Source organism: Paroedura picta, chromosome 5 (assembly GCF_049243985.1).
Source record: "Paroedura picta isolate Pp20150507F chromosome 5, Ppicta_v3.0, whole genome shotgun sequence".
NCBI classification, from domain to species: domain Eukaryota; kingdom Metazoa; phylum Chordata; class Lepidosauria; order Squamata; family Gekkonidae; genus Paroedura; species Paroedura picta.
In genome coordinates this window covers 93,594,909-93,604,269 of record NC_135373.1, presented here as the reverse complement: position 1 = coordinate 93,604,269, position 9,361 = coordinate 93,594,909, and the positions used below count along the sequence as shown (strand labels likewise).

The window sequence follows — 9,361 nt, the reverse complement described above, 5'->3', positions numbered from 1 at the left end:
GTACTGAATATGAAGGCACTTCGGAACATCCCCCCCCCCCAGTCTTTTCTACTGCTACAGACTAATATCTTGAATGAATAACAACTCAGGCAGGTAGATTAGGCTGAGAGGCTGTGATAGGCTCCATGTCATCTAGTGAGCTTCTGTGACATGGTGAGGATTCACCCAGGCCCAAGTCTGACACTCAGATCCCTTCACCATACCAGTCTTCTCCATTGCCCTGCTAGAGAAAGGACATTCAGCAGTATTCAGGGGGGCACTGAGAATCCTAACTGCAACCCACTCCATGAGCCACTCCTGCAGCATGTCACAAAAGGTTTGTTTGCAGCATCTGAATGCTGCTGTAGGATACCATCATAATATTTTTGTTCTTGTTGCAACTGGAAAAGAGAAACGGCTTCCTGTCCCATAGGAGTGAGTGAGTGTGTGTGTGTGTGTGTGTGGCTGGAGAGGGAGAGAGAAATTGTTTGCTATCTTGGTTTGCATGTGGGTGTGGAGATGCCTGTAATGAGTAAGCATATTTTGCCAAAATAGTTCCCAGCTCTTCTGGGTCAGCTGTAAGTATTTCCTGAGTGGTGCTTGGAAAAAATTATCTCTGGGAGAGAGGCAGTGAAAAAGAACTGCTATTAAAGTCGTTAACACTGCAGTCCTAATGTTAACTGTAAATTGCTTAAGATTGTGACGCAACCCCACACCAGTAAAAACTAATCTGTATTGGCTCAACAACTCCTCTTCTATCAGCAATTTCCAGCAGTGTCTTTCACACAGAGAAAGTGCCACCCTAGGCAGGTCTGCTCAGAATCCTAAAGAAGCCTGTTCAATGGGGCTTAACTCACAGGATGGTGTGTGGCAGTGCAAGCCCAACAGAACCAATATCAATCCAGAACATTTCAACAGGGTGGTCCCCCACAGAAGCCCAGCAGAGCATTCAAGTTCAGGTGGGAAGGCACTGTTAAAAGACCACCTTAAGCAAGGGCCATACACAACCTTTTGTAAATTCACCAGAACCAAAGGCAATACACAGAAACTCAGGGGTTTTTCTCTTCCAAAATCAAGGGCATAACACAGAAACATTACACAACATTTCCCCAGGAAGGTCTCAGAAAGTAAGAGGAGGGATGTTGTGCTCACCCTGATCATCCTATTTCATCAGTCTGCAGTGCACATCATGACTGCCTCAGTAGAGGAGCCTTAGGTGCTACAGCTGCCCTTCATCGCACACTCTTTTTCCTACCTATGTTCCATGCAAAGAAGAATGATTCATTGCATTACCCAGGCAATTAACTTGTTTGGCACACAGGTTTCATTATCCTACTTGATCCTCTCCATCAAGATGAGGAACAGACTTTGTGCTGCTGTTTTAATTACTGCATGCAATTTTGGTCTGAGGTATCTGATGGTAAGTAAACTTGTGGGTGAGCTTGTGTTGCACTGCTACCACGGTTCTATAAAGGTGTTTTGATGTGGGTGGCTTCAGAATGTCAGTGGATATTGGTCAGAGGTTTCTGTGCCAATCCAATTAATTGCCCTGCTACTTAGTTGTAGTCTCATTTCAATTTTGAGAATCATTGATTCATAGAGTTGGAAGGGGCCATACAGGCCATCTGGTTCAATCTCCTGCTCAATGCAGGATCAGCCCTAAGCATCCATCATATCCATCCAGCCACTGTTTGAAGACTGCCCGTGAAGAGGAACTCACCATCTCCTTAGGCAGCCATTATATTGATGAACTACTCTGACTGAAAAGTCCTCTGCCCCCCCCCTTTTGATATCTAGCTGGTACCATTCTACACATAGTTTAATGCCATTATTCTGGGCATTCATCTGCTGCCAACAGGAACCTTTCCCTGCTCTTCTCCAAGTGACAAGCTTTCAAATACTTCAAGACAACAATCATGTCCCCTCCTCTTCTCCAGGCTGAACATTCCCAAGTCCCTCTGCCTTTCCTCATAGGGCTTGGTTCCCAAGCCCCAGATAATCCTCATTGCTCTCCTCTGAATCCTCTCAATTCTGTCCATGTCCTTTTTGAACTGAAGCCTTCAGAAATGTACACAGTACTCCAGGTGAAGAAGAAGATGAAGAGTTGGCTCTTATATGCCGCTTTTTCTCTACCCAAAGGAATCTCAAATCTGCTTATAGTCACCTTCCCTTTCCTCTCCCCAGAACAGACACCCTCTGAGATGGATGAGGCTGAGAGAGCCCTGATGTCACTGCTCGGTCAGAACAACTTTATCAGTGCCATGGCGAGTCCAAGGTCACCCATCTGGCCGCATGTGGGGGAGTGCAGAATCAAACCCAGCACACCAGGTTAGAAGTCCACACTCCTAACCACTATACCAAACTGGCTCTCAACATCAAGACTATGACATTTTGTGATTTTGATGTGATGCCCCTGTTGATACAGGCCAAAACTGCATTTGCCTTCTTTACTGCTGCATCATACTGTCTGCTTATATTTAGCTTATAGTCCACAAGTACACCAAAATCTCATTCACATACACATTACTACCCAGATGTGTAAGAATAAACCTTACTGAGACTAAACCCTTCTGGGAATAAACCCTACTGAATAAAACGGGGCTTACTATCAGTAGATATGCTTAGGATTGCTCCCATTGCGAAGCAGAATTGCATGAATCATAACTTCACTTGCCAAAATCATATCAGTCTGTAATATTGCCTTCTAATCTTCTAGAAGTTGGAAAGACTTTTACTGTCTTGCTTTCCGCTGATGTAGTTAGACATAAAATATGGCATGCAATTTTACAGGCTGTGCAGTAACCCACAAGTTACTGACTTTAGATATAGATGAATGGATTTGACATGAATCTGACTGGAAAAGAAGAATTGTAGACTAATGATCTTTCCAGGGATACTAAAAGCTTAATATATTATTAATGTTAACAGCAGAGTTCTAATAGTTTCACCATATGGTTTCAAAATTTAGCCCAAGTAACAATAATTGCCACACTTCCAAATTACCCTGATTCAGTTCTTATTGTATGCTGCTTTCATCACAAGAAAGTATTTAGTCTTGAAAGACTAGCATACATACATAACAGGCTCTAAGCCTGTAGCAATGGAGAAATTCATTATTTGTACCTGTAGTGGGAGACGGGAATCCTTGTTTTCTATGGTCTAAAGACTCTGCCTTTAATAATTCTTGTAATAAAGACCTCCGTTTTGCTTGATTTCCTGTCATTCATTTCTTGTTGCATGCTTTTATGAGTTTTTCGGCTCGGTGGAATAATATGAATGCATTTGTGCTTGTCATTTCACCAAAAGGTTATCTTCAATGCATTTTCTTATGAAGAGACCATATATTGCGTGATTTACAGAGAATAAAAATATTTGAAAAAATAAGCTTGTTGAACACTGAGTTGTAATATGTGTTGCATATTGCTATATATAAAATACTGATAAAAATGAGGATTATTAATAATTGTCTTGTCCCGTTTCTGCCCTCCACGATTGTTCATTTTTATCAATATTTTAGATACACAGTATATTGCACTAGATTTTTTTCTTTATCTCCTCCTAAGCACAGTGAGTTATTTTTTAAGTTTGATTAAACATGATTGTCACATTCCTCATATTCTTCAAGTACTCCAGTAACCGGAGGAGTTAGTTAAATTGTATTTCACAAGGTGACTATTTCAGCTGCTGTAAACCAGCACTTTCTCCGCATTAACAGTCTGAAGACCCCAGCACGTGGTAATGGCCTGTGCTCCCTGCAGTGGCCCTTACTCACCACTGGGGGGCTGAAGTGGATAAATAAACATTACCTCAAAAGCAGAGCTGAGATTTAGAGACACTGAGCAAAAACAAATTCAGGTGGTAGCTGTGTTGGTCTGAAGCAGCAGAACAAATTTAGAGTTCAGTGGCACCTTTAAGACCAACAAAGACTGAATCATGCTAGGAGCTTTTGTGTGCACATGCACTTCCTCAGATACAATATCATGGAATGGAAGTAATCAGTTCAAACTTACAGGTAGAGTGTGAGAGTAAATGCACATCCAGCATAATGAAAATGGTTAATAGATTCCAGAGATAATTAGGAAAAAAACAGCAATATGGATTTGTTTGTGTTCCCTTGAGATTGAATTGCATGGGAAACATTTGGCATACAATAAATGTGTCTACATTAAGAGACTGATGGGCAAATAGATAAGCAATTGCTAAGAGTAGTTAGCTGAAACCTTGCCCTTCTGCCCCTTGCCTGTCCTCTCTAGCATGGAAGCATCTTGGGGCATCAACGTCTTTGGAGCATTTGGCTGTCTCTGTTCACAGACCAAAGAAAAGTATATATATATATAGTATTCCAAACTACATTGCATTATACTAGTCATAGTTACATAAATCTACTTGTTCAAATCAATTATTCCAATTAAGAGATAAATTAAAATGCAGAGGACATTTGGCCTCTCTGAGGAATTGTTGGGAATGTAGGTTAGCAAATGTAGTGAGGTTAAGAAACCAATATCTTTCTTAAGTTACAGTACAATCTACTTGTTCAAATCAATTATTCCAAATAAGAATTAATTAAAATCTAGAGGACATTAGGCCTTTCTGAAGGCTTGTTAAGAATGCAGGTTAGCATATATAGTGAATTAAGAAACCAATCTCCCTGCTGAGTCCTGGGGATTCCATTGTTCTGTTGTAATAACTTGCATTTCATCAATTTCCTTTTCCATTCTGTTCTTGAAGTTCCATTGTAATAAAACACTGAGGTCATCTATTGAATGTCTTGGAAGGTTGAAGTGTTCTCCCAGAGATGTATCAGTCTTGTGGTCCCTGATGTCAGATTTGTGTACATTTTTCCTTTGGCGTAGAGTTTGCCCTGTTTGTCCTATGCAGAGAACAGATGAGAATCCCTGTCTTTAGGGATGGAGCAGATGCGATTGTAGTGTACAGCCTGGCTACATACAATGTATAGTTTTGTGTATTTAGGATGGTAGCTAGAGGCATGCAGGTATGTTTGTCAGTCATTAGGTTTCTGGTATAATGTGGTCTCTAGGCGTCCATTGTGTATTTTTACTGTATTGTCCAGAAAATGTATTTCTGTCATAGATTGGTTCATTGTCAGGTTGATGGTGGGGTGAAAATCATTGTATACCCGGTAGAAAGTATCCAGGGCTTCTTTGCCATGTGTCCAGATGATGAAAATGCCATCAATGAATTGTAGGTATAAGAGTGGTGGGAGTGGGTGGGAGTTTAGGAAGTGCTGTTCCAAGTCTGTCATGAAGATGGCTTGTAATCCACCTTTGTGTGGGATGTTGGTATACAGGGATTCCACATCCATGGTGGCTAAAACAGTATTTCTTGGTAGGTTGCTCAAAGATAGTATTTTCTCAGAAAGTCTGTGGTGTTGCAAACATAACTAGGGGCAGTGATGGTATAGGGTCTAAGAACAGAGTCCATATATCCAGATATGCCCACAGGGATAGTGCCTACGCCTGAGACAATAGGAAAGAGAAGTGTGGGTGTTAGCACACCGGCGGGCACACACATGCAGGCATGTATGTGTGCCCGCTGGTGCGCTCATGCCTGCGCCTCCCCCCCCCCCGCAGTGCAGTGCTCACTGCACCGGGAGAGACTGATCACTTCGGGCACCAAAACACCCAACACTAGGCCAGGTTTGTGCATTTTGGATAGAAGATAGAAGGTACATCCTTTGATGTGGCGGAAAGGATTCCTTCCTGAATGTGCAGGGGTAATTCCCTTATGAAGTTCTTTTTAAGATTCCTGTGTGGGGTCTGAGTCCAGTTGTTTATAAAAGGTAGTATTTGAGAGTTGCCTCTGAGCCTCCTGGATGTAGTCTGATCTGTTCATGATGACAACAGCTCTTCCTTGGTCAGCCTCTTTTATTACAGTCATCTGGATTGTTCCTAAGACTGTCTATGGCTTTCCTTTCAGCATGGCTGATATTCTGCTGCGCAAGGTGTTGTTTGTTGAGCACATCAGTCTGGACCCTACGGCAAAAGCATTCTTTGTAGAGATTCAGCGTAGCATTGCAATCATCAGGAGGGGTCCATGTGGAGTGTCTTTTCTTGTAGTGTTGTTTTGATGGTATGTTGTGGGTTGGGGGATGGTAGCTGTTCTCCAGTAGGTTCTGTGATGGCATGTTGTGTATATGCTTTCTTCTTCTGTTCCTGGTTATGTTGAAAGTACTCCTTCAGGCATAGGCGGCAGATAAAGGCTTCCATGTCCTGGCAGAACTTTATCATTTTTGTAAGAAAAGTGGATTCTGCTAGAATAAGTAGATATGCTTACAAGTAAAGAAAGTATTTTACTGAAACTTTCAAGGCAGGTGTGAGGAAGGAAGGTAGGGGATAATGAATAGCTGATTCAATGCGGACACAATTTAGAAAAAATTTACTTGCACAAAGATTGTGGAAACAATAACAACTTTTGAGCCTACAGATCTTAGTCTCTTATTCCAATGGAGAAGAAGAGCAGTGTTTGCAGATTCCTGCTCTCCTTGTGACCGCACCTCCTGCCCATTGTTTTTCTTACGGGTGGGAAGAGATTTCCCTTGTGACCAAGAGGTTGGAGTTGGCAGTGGGATGTAAAAGCAGGGGGAGCTGGAGGTGCCATTACATTAGAGCTCTGCTTGCAGTACTTTGTACAACCATTCTTCTAAGAAAAAATATCATTGCTGTCTCCCCTTCTGTAAGAAATGTGGAAATCTTACAAAATCACAAGCATTCTCAAGTCCCAAAACTGCAGTATTCTTGACAATTTGAAGAATACGAGGTAAAGTGTCAAAGTAAAGAGAAATGCAAAGGCTGTGATATGGCATGCTTTCTTTCATGTGATAGATTAATGCTAAGTTTTCAGGTGAAGGGGGGATAAATTAGGGGGGATAACCTTGAAGAACTGTGGTTTAAAGCCAAAGAACTAAAAAGACTGGTTTTAAGATGAGCAGACTAATCACAGAGATTGCAACACTACAGTTGAACAATTAACTCTTGAGAAAGCAAAAAGTAAGCTACTGCTGAGGAGTAGAATGCTTGCCATGAGAAGTTTGCTTTGCTCTTGCAAAATTTTCCAATGGCAAGTTTATGGCAGTCACAACCTTAAACAAGCATACCTTTGAACGACTTAAGAGTGCTCATGTGAAATAGACTTCTGTTATAAATCACCCTGCCTGCTAGGGTTGCCAAATGCCGGGTGGTACCTGGAGAACTCCCACTGTTATGCTAGATGACCAAGATCAGTTGGTTGCTTTGAAGGGTAGACTTTATAGAATTAGGCCCTGCTGAGGTTGCTCCCTTTCCTAAACCTTGCCCTACCCAGGCTCCACCCCTCCCCCCAAATTTCCAGGGGCCGTTCCGCATTCGTCCAAAATAGCACAATGGTTACTAATTGAAATCGCTACAGTTTTGCCGTTATGCACAACGTCGTTGACAATCTGCAACACTCCTGAAACCAATCCGCAAAAAGCGCTTCGTTGTAGCGCTTTCAGGGAAATCCCCAAAAGTGGATTCACCCTCCGGAAAGCGCTACACTCCTGCAACCAATCTGCAACACTAGCAGGAAAGTTCTGTGCGCTACCATTGTTGCGGTTTCTGCAAAGTCCCTCCCCCTGGCTCTCTCCTCTGATCTTCCGGTAAAGCGATCGCCATTTTTTTGTCTCCGAGCAAGCGGAGATCAACGCACCGACAAGCCTTCGTTTACCCAGTGAGGCTTCCCCGGCTGCAGCCCCTCTGTTTAAAGTCACCAAGCACAAGCATCGCAGAGGCCCGTTTGCTGGTTTATTTTCACATTATTTTTCACACCTTTTTTGGGCCGAAAATCGCGCCCGTGAGGGGGGGGGTTTCACTCGGGGGGAGCATGGCAACAATGAAACGGCAGCTCAAACATCACCTGCTAGCTGGATGGGTCTCTCCGTTGCAACGAATCAATGCATATTCATTGCAACAGGTGTTTTTTTTTTTTTAAACCTTCCTTAAAGGGAAAGGGGCTGTTTGGGAGCATGATAACGGCTGCCCATTGGCTGCTTGACGGCCACGGACGGGACACAGCTCAGCAATAGCGCTTCCTTTCTAGCTATTTTTGCCGAGACCGAAACCCTGTGGGAAACGATAGAAACGCAACTGGATTCCACTACAAAGGCAGGTATGCATAACGACGAATTCCACTATTTAAAATGGAGATTTTTCGTTCAGCAAACAATTTGCTACATAGATCCCAGTGCGGAATGTCTCCAGGTTTTCGCCAGCTCAAAGCTAACTACTGTAGGTGTCTCCCCCCTTCCACTGCCTTCAAGTCATTTGAATAGGATCAAAATTATTTCCAGTAAAAAGAATGCACTGCTGATTTAACTCAAATAAAACAGTTTGGCTGTGCTTCAGAAATCTATTTGTGCAGCAATGGCTATACTACACAGTATTATACTGTGCATAAATATTTATACACCAATAATTTGGCATATAGAAGGCGAAGGGAAGCTGTAGATTTAGGTCCCTCCTCTCTCTTTTATCAACCCAATAAAAGCAGACAATAATTCATTTGTGTAAGGTTTATGAAAACCAAAATCAGGGTACGTTTCCCAAAAACTGACAGGCACACACACCCTTTTTGTGTTCTCACATTTCTCTGCTTAGAACCAGGCCTGAATCTAAATCTGAAATATAGCTTTAGAAGATATTTGAGAAATCAGTAATCTCCATTACATTGTATTCCTCCTCCAAGTAGCATTAGTATTTGAATCAACATCTGTCTTCAAAAGAAAAAGGGCAGACTTTCTGTAACTTAATCCCTGAGCATCACAGAATATTTGAGAGGCTGAGCAACCCTTATGGAAGGCATCCCAGAAACTGACAAGAAAACATGAAACTGGTTCACAAGCCAGATTTCTGGGCAGAATGAAAGTTGGGCGTAATCTTTTGCAATGCTTGAGAACTAAGTTTAGGCAGAATTAGAATGGCAGAAATAGTTCCTAGGTTTCTGCATTAGAGATTTTCTTACCTGAACAAGAAAAGGAAATCAGGACATTGTAACTCTTGGTATGAACCTCCCAGAGACTGAGGGTAATACTGCCTTGACACGTGCACGTTCATTCATTTACCTGTCGGCCTTATTTTAGGTTTTGTTCTTTTTTACTGTGAACAGTGTAAGTATAAACCTGAAACTGTGGTCCTCTAAATGGGTGGCAAGTAGTCAAAGGCTGAGGCAAAATATATTTTTAATCGAGACGTTTGAAAAAAAATATCAGCCTCTCCCCGTCGGGGAATCGAACCCCGGTCTCCCGCGTGACAGGCGGGGATACTCACCACTATACTAACGAGGATTTGCTTGCAAAATTTGCTTATTTTATGGTCTTTAGTCCTTTTTTTAGCCATTGGTTAATCATTTG

At 42.2% G+C, this 9,361-nt stretch overlaps 1 non-coding gene across 1 annotated transcript; it reads right to left on the bottom strand.

Annotated features, from left to right (window-relative positions):
- Positions 1 to 9,223: 9,223 nt before the first annotated feature.
- On the bottom strand, positions 9,224 to 9,295 carry TRNAD-GUC (transfer RNA aspartic acid (anticodon GUC)). Its single transcript has one exon. It is a non-coding gene; the product is annotated as a tRNA-Asp (tRNA).
- Between the last annotated feature and the right edge of the window lie 66 nt (positions 9,296 to 9,361).